Source organism: Eurosta solidaginis, chromosome 2 (assembly GCF_040869045.1).
Source record: "Eurosta solidaginis isolate ZX-2024a chromosome 2, ASM4086904v1, whole genome shotgun sequence".
Classification (NCBI taxonomy): Eukaryota; Metazoa; Arthropoda; class Insecta; order Diptera; family Tephritidae; genus Eurosta; species Eurosta solidaginis.
Window position 1 is genome coordinate 138631074 of NC_090320.1, and position 8580 is coordinate 138639653.

Here is an 8580-nt window from a genome sequence, read left to right on the forward strand (position 1 = left end):
TATCGTACAAACATTCTAGAGTCACCCTTGGCCACCTTTATGGCGATATCTCGAAAAGGCGTCCACCTATAGAACTAAGGATTACTCCCTTTTAAAATACTCATTACCACCTTTCATTTGATACCCATATCGTACAAACACATTATAGAGTCACCCCTGCCCACCCTAATGGCGATATCTCGAAAAGGCGTCCACCTATAGACCTAATGCCCACTCCCCCTTAAAATGCTCAGTAACACCTTTCATTTGATTCCCATATCGTACAAACACATTCTAGAGTCACCCCTGGTTCACCTTTATGGCGATATCTCGAAACTGCGTCCACCTATGAAACTAAGGATCACTCCCTTTGAAAATACTCATTAACACCTTTCATTTGAACCCATATCGTACAAACATATTCTAGAGTCACCCCTGGTCCACCTTTATGCCGAATTCTCGAAAAGGCGTTCACCTATAGAACTAAAGCCCCTTTCATTTGATTCCCATATCGTAAAAACACATTCTAGAGTCACCCCTGGTCCACCTTTATGGCGATATCTCGAAACTGCGTCCACCTATGAAACTAAGGATCACTCCCCTTGAAAATACTCATTAACACCTTTCATTTGATACCCATATCGTACAAACATATTCTAGAGTCACCCCTGGTCCACCTTTATGGCGATTTCTCGAAAAGGCGTTCACCTATAGAACTAAAGCCCATTCCCTTTTAAAATACTCATTACCACCTTTCATTTGATACCCATATCGTACAAACACATTCTAGAGTCACACCTGGCCCACCTTAATGGCGATATCTCGAAAAGGCGTCCACCGATAGACCTAAGGCCCGCTCCCTCTTAAAATGCTCAGTAACACATTTCATTTGATACCCATATCGTACAAACAAATTCTAGAGTCAGCCCTGGTCCACCTTTATGGCGATATCCCTAAATGGCGTCCATCCATAGAACTATGGCCTACTCTCTCTTTAAATACTCTTTAATACCTTCCATTTGATACACATGTCATACAACCGCATTCCAGGGTTACCCTAGGTTCATTTTCCTACATGGTGATTTTCCTTATTTTGTCTCCATAGCTCTCAACTGAGTATGTAATGTTCGGTTACACTCGAACTTAGCCTTCCTTACTTGTTTTGTATATCTTTGCTAATTTTTATCAATTCGTAAGTTAAATCATGCCCAAAAATGTCTTTAATTTCCTTAGATATCATGATGTTTGGTAATAGAGATAATATTTTTTGCTTATCCAAATTATTTGAGCAGTTTTCGATTTGATATTTCATGTTCTCCAAAATTTGTTCGTAGTAAGCTTTGATCTTCTGATAAAGTTGACAGTGAACCACCTCCAAGTGAATCCGAAATACTTTGCGCAATTTGCTGTGTTTTTTTTTTTTGCAGTATGAATCCCTTTCTAAATATTTTCGCTTCATTGGCGATGGATGGCTTCCAAGATGAGGAATAACATGCTTATTTATATTGTCGACGAGTTCGTTGCGTTCGAGTGACTTAGTATAGCTGCTGCGTGTTGGAAATTCCTTATATTCTTGCTACAATTCACCGCTAGTCAAGATTTCTTGTGCCTCTTCAATTTCCGTTTCAGTAGAACGCTTATTATCAGCAATCTTGATAGCATCCTTAAGTTTAAAGCGACAACTTTCGCAAATACGACAACGATGAATGTCGGAGACTGCTGGAAAATGCTCAGATATCAGCGCTGCTTCGTTTAAGCTAATGTTTCGAAGTTGAGAGGAACATTTTCTTGATAGCTGCACATATCTGTATTTATTAGTTGATTAAATATCAATGCCTAGTTTCGTTCTGGTCTGTGTCTATCCGTTGTGTTGTTTTTTATAGTCCATGGGTGCTGTGGCAGGTAATGTCAATCTATGTGTCCGTGGTAGGTAACGTTAATATGCGTGTGTGTGTGCGCGGTATTGATACGTCCGATTTGTTACCTTTTCCAAGGGTTGTTTTTGTAGGTATCTAGACATACCGCTTGTTAGCTAAACGGTAGGTTGAGGTAGGTAGAAATCGGTGATTTTTGCCGTTTGGTAAATTTTTCGTTTTTGCTTGTTCATTGTTACGTGTTTGGTTGCTGTACCTTCTGGCTTGTGCTGTTTTTTGTAAACTAGTTTTAAGGGTTCAAATATTTCGTCAGAGATAGTGTTGGTTTGTTCGTTTATTTTCCTGCCGTCAAATGTTTTTAACTTGTATATCTCCATGTTCTCAAGTACCTTTTCCTTGTACGTGAAGTATACGAGACGTTGTTTTGATGTTAGCTGGGGTGCACTCCACTGGAACAAAAATTGTTTACAGTGTATTTTTGCAAAGGTGATTTTAATACCTTTCTAACGGTATAAAAAATTTTCAAATTGGTTGATTAATTTACGCGTGATATCCAAATATGAGAAAGTAACCAAGAGATGCATTTACTTAAATAAATTAAAAAAAAAAAAACCATTTTAGTTTTCAGATATGTTATATATATTAAATAGGCCTTTCTAAAATAAAATTTTATTTTTCAAAATCGCTTGATCTTTGAAGTATTTTTTCAGTTTTAAATTTTATTTAAAAAAAAAAAATTTTTCAGTGTACTAAACAATTTTTACAGTGTAATTTTTTGAATGCTTATTTCAATACCTTTCTAACGGTATGAAGGTCTTTGAAATCGGTAAAGCCATTCCGTAGTAATCACACTTTAAAAGTACCTATTATCGTCATTTTTCTAATATTTTCGGATATTTCGATACCTTGCCACGCCCACAATTTTTCGAAAATGCAATTTCTAAAAATGAAGTTGTGTTTGGGTGGGTAAGATGTAACCCCATGCAAAATTTCATCAAATTCTGAGGGGGTCGGGTTCAACGCATATTGGATTTGATATGAAATTCATCATATGTACTACATATAATATGTCTCACAATATTGCTCCTTAAGAGCCAATTAATGGTGACTTATAACCATATAACCATAACCAGATAAAACAACTGATCGAACCTACCTTATGGAAAGCAATGTAATCGATTAATGGTTCCATACCATAACGCTAACGCCATAACCATACTATAGCCAACCAATTGGTTGGCCATATCCATAACCTAAAAATATTAGAGTGGGTGAATTTAATAACTTTTTGTGGAATATGTTTGTAATTTTTTGCGTTTTCTTAATTTTTATGAAATTTTCACGATTTTTGGGTTAAGGCACAATTAATCGATCACATTGGAGATGGTTATGGATATGGGTATGGTTACGACTATGGCGTTAGGTTTAAGGAAGTTTAATTAGCCCTTTAAGGAAGACCAGTTACAAGAAATCACTAAATACGACAGAATCACTTTTCTTCTGGGTATTGCAATAAAAATATTTTTTTAATAATTTGGGAAAAATTTAAACAACGTGACATCAGGACGGACAAGCGACATCTGTTTCGATTATACCTTGTAAATTTCTTCAAAGCCTTTTCCCCCGGGAGTCGGAGTCGAACCCGCACTCCTACGATAGTTGAAATGGTTACAAACGCATTCAGCTACGTCATGCCTTAGTTGTTGTAAAGTTTTTCCCAATTGCCTTCTTTTTGCATATTTTAATCTTTTACACATTGCATACGAAGTAGGAGTGCGGGTTCGACTCCCACTCCCGGGAGAAAAGGCTTTGAAGAGATTTACAAGGTATAATCGAAACAGCTGTCGCCTTATCCGTCCTGATGTCACGTTGCTTACATTTTTCGCAAATTATTAAATAAATTATAAAATTAAAAATTGCTTCAAATAAATGTTTTCATACATTTAAAAAAAAAAAGCAATACGGGCAATCCCCGATTAAATCATATTAAAATATTTTTTGTAGAGTTTTTTCTATAGGTAAAAATGCAATTTCCCCCTTTTTTCGAAGTTAGCCTGCAAAACATAAATATTGTTTTTCGCAGTCGGAATAGGACCGCCCTAATAAATATATTTTTAAAATTATTGCCGCAAAGTCCATAGTCAAAATAAAATAGGTTTTAAATTTAGTTGCAGCTTTTCGACATAATTTTCTATGAGCTATCTGTCAAAAAAGCTACAACTAAATTTAAAGCCTATTTTATTTGGACTATGACTATGCGTCATTGTCTGCCAGCTACAAAATAAAATTTGGGAGATCTGGTAACGCGACAACTCCCAAGCCATCAGAATAGAGCGGGTGCCGGTTCGGCCCTAACCTCAAAAAACGATCAATCACCCACATTTTTTTTTCTTTTTTAATTTAGTTTAGTTCAATTTTTTTGAGCTACTTATGATCAACAAGTAAGGAAGGTTAAGTTCGGGTGTAACCGTACATTACATACTCAGTTGAGAGCTATGGTGACAACATAAGGCAAAATAACCATGTAGGAAAATGAACCGACGGAAACCCTGGAATATGTTTGTATGATATGTGTATCAAATGAAAGGCATTGAAGAGTATTTTATTAGGGAGTGGGCCATAGTTCTATAGGTGGACGCCATTTAGGTATATAGCCATAAAGGTGGATCAGGGTTGACTCTAGAATGCGTTTGTACGATATGGGTATCAAATTAAAGGTGTCAATGAGTATTTTAAAAGCGAGTAATCCTTAGTTCCATAGGTGGACGTCGTTTTGAGGTATCGCCACAAAGGTGGAACAGGGGTGACCCTAGAATTTGTTTGTACAATATGAGCATCAAACGAATGGTGTTAATGAGTATTTTAAAAGGGAGTGGGCCTTAGTTCTATAGGTGGATGCCGTTTCGAAATATCGCCATAAAGGTGGACCAGGGTTGACTCTAGAATGTGTTTGTACGATATGGGTATCAAATTAAAGGTGTTAATGAGTATTTTTAAAAGGGAGTGGGCCTTCGTTCTATAGGTGTTCGCCTTTTCGAGATATCGCCATAAAGGTGGACCAGGGGTGACTTTAGAATATGTTTGTACTATATGGGTATCAAATGAAAGGTGTTAATGAGTATTTTAAAAGGGAGTGGGCCTTAGTTCTATAGGTGGACGACGTTTCGAAATATCGCCATAAAGGTGGACCAGGGGTGACTCTAGAATGTGTTTGTACGATATGGGTATCAAATTAAAGGTATTAATGCGGGTTTTAAAAGGGAGTGGTGGTTGTTGTATAGGTGGTCGCATTTTCGAAATATCGCCATAAAGGTGGACCAGGGGTGACTCTAGAATTTGTTTGTACAATATGGGTATCAAAAGAAAGGTGTTAATGTGTATTTTAAAAGGGAGTAATCCTTAGTTCCATAGGTGGACGCCGTTTCGAGATATCGCCATAAAGGTGGCCAGGGGTGACTCTAGAATATGTTTGTGCAATATGGGTATCAAACAAAGGAGTTAATGAGTATTTTAAAAGGGAGTGGGCCTTAGTTCTGTAGGTGGACGCCTTTTCGAGGTATCGCAATAAAGGTGGACCAGGGGTGACTCTAGACTTTGTTAGTACGATATGGGTATCAAATGAAAGGTGTTAATGAGTATTTTTAAAAGGGAGTGGACCTTCGTTCTATAGGTGTTCGCCTTTTCGATATATCGCCATAAAGGTGGACCAGGGGTGACTTTAGAATATGTTTGTACGATATGGGTATCAAATGAAAAGTGTTAATGAGTATTTTAAAAGGGAGTGGGCCTTAGTTCTATAGGTGGACGCCGCGTCGAAATATCGCCATAAAGGTGGACCAGGGGTGACTCTAGAATGTGTTTGTACGATATGGGTATCAAATTAAAGGTATTAATGAGGGTTTTCAAAGGAAGTGTTGGTTGTTGTATAGGTGGTCGCATTTTCGAGATATCGCCATAAAGCTGGACCAGGGGTGACTCTAGAAATTGTTTGTACAATATGGGTATCAAAAGAAAGGTGTTAATGAGTATTTTAAAAGGGAGTTATCCTTAGTTCCATAGGTGGACGCCGTTTCGAGATATCGCCATAAAGGTGCGCCAGGAGTGACTTTAGAATTCGTTTGTGCAATATGGGTATCAAACGAAAGGAGTTAATGAGTATTTTAAAAGGGAGTGGGCCTTAGTTCTATAGGTGGACGCCGCGTCGAAATATCGCCATAAAGGTGGACCAGGGGTGACTCTAGAATGTGTTTGTACGATATGGGTATCAAATTAAAGGTATTAATGAGGGTTTTCAAAGGAAGTGTTGGTTGTTGTATAGGTGGTCGCATTTTCGAGATATCGCCATAAAGGTGGACCAGGGGTGACTCTAGAATGAGTTTGTACGATATCGGTATCAAATTAAAGGTATTAATGAGAGTTTTAAAAGGGAGTGGTGGTAGTTGTATATGTGAAGGCGTTTTCCAGATATCGACCAAAATGTGGACCAGGGTGACCCAGAACATCATCTGTTGGATAACGCTAATTTATTTATATATGTAATACCTGCCAAGATTTTAAGGGTTTTTTATTTCGCCCTACAGAACTTTTTCATTTTCTTCTACTTAATATGGTAGGTGTCACAACCATTTTATAAAGTTTTTTCTAAAGTTATATTTCGCTTCAAAAAAACAATCCCGCACTCCTTACCATGTTTCATCCCTTTTTTCGTATTTGGTATAGAATTATGGCATTTTTTTAATTTTTCGTAATTTTTGATATCGAAAAGGTGGGCGTGGTCATAGTCGGATTTCGTTCATTTTTCATACCAAGATAAAGTGAGTTCAAGTAAGCACGTGAACTAAGTTCATTAAAGATATGTCGATTTTTGCTCAAGTTATCGTGTTAACGGCCATGCGGAAGGACAGACTGACGACTGTGTATAAAAACTGGGCGTGGCATCAACCGATTTCGGCCATTTTCACAGAAAAGAATTATCGTCATAAAATCTATGCCCCTACCAAATTTCAAAAGGATTGGTTAATTTTTGTTCGACTTATGGCGTTAAAAGTATCCTAGACAAATTAAATGAAAAAGGGCGGAGCCACGCCTATTTTGAAATTTTCTTTTATTTTTGTATTTTGTTGCACTATATCATTACTGGAGTTGAATGTTGGCATAATTTACTTATATACTGTAAAGATATTAAATTTTTTGTTAAAATTTTACTTTAAAAAAATTTTTTTAAAAGTGGGCGGGGTCCTTCTCCGATTGTGGTAATTTTTATTAAGCGTACATGTAGTAATAGGAGTAACGTTCCTGCCAAATTTCATCATGATATCTTAAACGACTGCTAAATTGCAGCTTGCAAAACTTTTAAATTACCTTCTTTTAAAAGTGGGCGGTGCCACGCCCATTGTCCACAATTTTACTAATTTTCTATTCTGCGTCATAAGTTCAACTCATCTACCAAGTTTCGTCGCTTTATCTGTCTTTTGTAATGAATTATCGCAATTTTTCGGTTTTTCGAAATTTTCGATATCGAAAAAGTGGGCGTGGTTATAGTCCGATATCGTTCATTTTAAATAGCGATTTGAGATGAGTGCTCAGGAACCTACGTACCATATTTCATCAAGATACCTGAAAATTTACTCAAGTTATCGTGTTAACGGGCGGACGGACGGACGGACATGGCTCAATCAAATTTTTTTTTGATCCTGATTATTTTGATATATGGAAGTCTACATCTATCTCGATTCCTTTATATATGTACAACCAACCGTTATCCAATCAAACTTAATATACTCTGTGAGCTCTGCTCAACTGAGTATAAAAATTCTTACAGACTAGATCAAAGATATTCAAACGATGTAATAAAATATAAATTATACTAGGCAAGATTACAATTTTTGTTAATAATATAGATCAAGACTTGGAAAAATCAGTAATATGTCTCTTTGCGAACTGCTAAATTCAGTAAGAGCCGGAAAATAAGGTCGAAATCGTAGTAACTCGATAGGCAAACATAAAAATAGAATGGCAAAATGAACGCATTGCTTACTTTGATTTGTAACCTATTTTCGTTTGCTGCTAATGTACCATTGCATTGCATACAAATTTACATACATACTCCCGCTATAGCAGAAACGATATAATATAGAGACATTGCATAGACGAAAAATCGTGTGAGGCAAGCTTCACAAAATTCTAGTAGGTCACATACACCACTTACCACAGCAGAATTTGTTAAACTACCACTGTCTGTATTTGTTATTTCATAATTATTTGTACACTTTTTATTCAGCTAATGTGTTCAGAAAATTAACTTTTACTCACTAAAACTCCAATCAGTGTATTTCTGTGCTTAAATTATGTTAAAAATTGTGTTAAAGTTTTTGGTGTGGTGAAAGTGACCTACTAGAATTTTGTTACGCTCCGCTGCTTTCCACCGAAGTTCGCGCATGCAATATCTTTATATAAAAAAATGTTTGGCTATATTTAGGCGGGAGTTACCCACCGACGTGTGCCGCACGTACGGACGTTTGTCGTACGAAGCACGTTTGACCGAACTCTCAAGCCCGTAGGAATCAATGTGTGCGGCTGTATACATGTACATAACATATTTGTGTGTGTTTTGTTTACAACAAAGCACTGTTGCCATTGGCCAGTTTGCATGCATGCTTATGTAAACATCAACTTTTTCCAATTTAATTTTTGATATTGTAAAATGCCGGAATACATATTAAATAAG